Genomic DNA, 3,410 nt, shown 5'->3' with positions numbered 1-3,410 from the left:
CAATACCATAGCTTTCTAGATTTAATGGAAAAACTCGGATCCAAAAGTGAAATTCACACATTTTTTTTTAAACTTTGATCCAATGTTTTGAGAATGAGTGGCTATGAAATCAAATTTTAAATCAAAATTCAAAATAAAAATTAACTTTGAAACTTAAAAAAAAAAAAAAAAAAGGTTTTAGAATTTCATCCACCACAAGCACGTGGCATTGGATCACTTTTGGATGTCACGTGGCGAGGTGAATAACCTTTAGTAAGATTTGAGATCTTACTAACTAGTGAGGAAAGCACACATTTTTTATTATTATAAAGGAATGTGTTGCTACCAGCACAGCAATCACACACAAAGAACGTGCAAGACCTCATCTTATTATTTTTATTTGCTTGCTGCCAACCAAGATATCTACAAATTTGAATCTAAATTTATGTTACCTCCTCTCGCATCTTGGTTATCTAAATGAGACCGTGTAGGGAGTATGTGATGAATAATATGGTACACCTTGTCCCACATCAGGGTTGCCAAATGGGTTAGTTGGATCTTGGCCAACCATCATTTGCTGCTGCTGTTGTTGTTGATACTGTTGCTGCATGAACGCTTGCTGATGCTGGGCCATGGCTGCCATTTGTACATTGGTGGGTGGTGCAATATCGTTGGATGCATAAAATGGGTCTGGTGAATATTGTGCAGCTTCAAAGGGGTTAGGGGCCACCTGCCCCACGTGGTATGTCCCATTCTGGTTCACTTTTCTCACCATTGCGTCGTCATAGAGACTATCCAATGTTAGTTTGTCCAGCCCACCGGCCAGTTTGCTATCTGTTGCAGTAGTTCCATTAGAGCTTGGTGCTGTAACAAGTGCAAGTTCGTTCCCATCCAGTGGTTTCACTTGTCAAATTGAGACTATTTGATAGATCTTCAGAAGGAACAATTGCAAGGGTAAGAACATTTTTCTCATCCAGTTCCAATGCACCCTCTACTTATCTAACTCCAAGAGATCAGTAACAGGTGGGATTACTGGAGCATCACTTTGCTCCTTTTTTGGAGGTTCAGTTGGTGTGATGGATGCCTTTGGAGTTTCTTTAACTTCTTTCTCACTCTTGGGCTCAATTGACAAAACTACATTGGGAGTAACTCCAGCTCTGGGAGTGGCTTCTATGTCATCATTGACCACAGTCCGCCGAAGCATTAACTGTCATGGAGCCTCCTTCACATACTCTTCCATGGCAGTTACAAATGATGCAGGGGGTTGATTAATTCTGATAAACTTCAGTTCCAGTCCAAACTCAAGTCTTTTGCAGATTTCTTAGAATTCAAATAACCTTTCTGCCTGATTCCCAGCCTTCCTATAAACTTCGAGGGCTCCAACAACATCATGCTGCTGAATCTCAAAGAACTTATCGACCAGATTGAGAATACCATCATTAATTGTTGCATAAAGCCTAATGCTTTCACTTGCAACAATTGAAAGCGCATACTTGATCACATTATTATATATAGCTGCCCCTTCTGGCTGGCAAGCGAGAAGACTGAAAAGAAGCTATTACAAAACAGGTAATTGCTCAAGCAAATCTGGGGTGTCAAGCTCCCTAGTTCTTGAATGATCTGCCTCAACATCGTATTTCAGTATGTGGAAACATTCTAACCGCTTCTCTACATATAGAGCATACATACGAACCCAAACAGAATAATCTCATGCATTTGAACTAGAGTCTTTGAAGTGAGATAAGTTCAACATATGACCTCTGCTCATGCTATAATTAATAAGCTCTTCATGAAATGTTGGATCAACTTCCCTCAATGCACAATGTATCACAATCAGAGTTTTCAAGGCGACTACCCAATTGTGTGTTTTTTGCAAGACGTCTAGCAAGACCATGTATGTAATAAATAACATCAGCCCGAGGTCTTGAAGCTGAAACTGCATAAAAAAATAGAGCGGATGTGCTTTTCCTTTGCCATGTGTTCAACATGGTTAGTGGCCTTCACAATAGCAACATCTTGTAATCATTGTTCAGTTTTGCCAACCCAACCTTTGTAGAGTCCTTTAAAGCTCCAAGAGCTCTTCTTAAGCTCTGCTGCGTACTACCCGCCATTCTAAGATAGCATGTTCTTCTGAATTTAAATACGGTAAATCCGGTCAAACGTAAAAGGAGAACCGAAGAAGTTTTCTTGGGATAAAGATCGCAGCCTAAGAAAGAAACCTTCGTTCTTCGAGAAGAGAGAGAGAGAGATGAACGAGAGTGAGAAATCTCTCTTTCTCGGCTGCCCTTTTTTTTTAACTCACAAGCATCCAAAATCTCCACTATAAAAAAAATCGTTTAGATTTCAACTCGTAATCTGAGACAAGCCATTATTAGAGGATTGAAAGAAAACATGAATCCAAATGCATATTTATCTTTAGACCATGAGATGCCACCTTACGCCCCTACATTGAGCAAAGTCAGAAATCCTACTCCTTTAATAATCAATTCGAATGAAGAATTTAAACCTTGGGTTCGATCCAATTTGTTAGTCAAAGGCGAACGGGTTCAGCGAGATACACAATCCCATAAGTACCAGATTCTTTAACTCTTGGAGCAACGTTAGCTTCAATGTTGTCGAAAGATCAAGAAAGACTTTTCCCAATCAAGAATACATTTGTAGTGGTGATTGAAACCAGTATAGAAAGAAATTAATGAAACACAGAGACGCAATATCAACGATTTGCCTTTAAATCTCTTTTTTTTTTAATCTTGCTGCCACACACAAATCACAACTATATGTTGCTGGCAGCATACGCACACTCACACATCCACACCTTATTATGTTCTCTCACATAAACCCTCCCTTTTCTTTTATATGTTGCTGCAAGCAACATACAACTCAACTCATCTATTCTCCAACACATTAACAAGAGACTTCTCACAAAATTCCATCACAAGGAGAGTTTCTTTTGTTCGACTCACATCCAAAATAGTATGAACAATAAGAGGAACAACATTGGGGTGTCCTCTAAGCAATTTCATCACTAAGATCTCTTTAATCACTAGTTTAAGAGATTCCTCATCATTAAATATGATGTGCTTCAAAGCATATTGCTTCGATGCATGAAGAGCATCACGTGTAAGGTACACACAACAGAAACCTCCTTCAGCAAATTGTATTTCGAACATGAACCTTCACATTTCAAATGTTAATTGTACGGCCCTCGAGCCCAGCATGTTTCTTCGGCATAAAAGGCTTGAATCTCCACATGGTTAGAAACTGGAAATTTCAAATATAAGGCCCTATCTGATCTTGGCAATGAAAGAGGAGATACGTACTGAAAATAATACGTATGAGAAATTCTTTTCGTGATCTAAAACAAGAAATTTTCAACTTTGGATTCGTGGATTTGAGACGAGGAAAAGAAAGGAATTTTCAGGATTGAGAGA

At 38.9% G+C, this 3,410-nt stretch overlaps 1 pseudogene; it reads right to left on the bottom strand.

Moving 5' to 3' along the window:
- Positions 1-448: 448 nt before the first annotated feature.
- Positions 449-2,090, bottom strand: LOC147386631 (putative clathrin assembly protein At5g35200 pseudogene; annotated as a pseudogene).
- Positions 2,091-3,410: the final 1,320 nt, after the last annotated feature.

This window comes from Akebia trifoliata, chromosome 14 (assembly GCF_017979445.1).
Source record: "Akebia trifoliata isolate Shusen 1 chromosome 14, ASM1797944v1, whole genome shotgun sequence".
NCBI lineage: Eukaryota > Viridiplantae > Streptophyta > Magnoliopsida > Ranunculales > Lardizabalaceae > Akebia > Akebia trifoliata.
The sequence above is the reverse complement of the archived record's forward strand: the minus strand, read 5'-3'. Positions and strand labels throughout refer to the sequence as shown.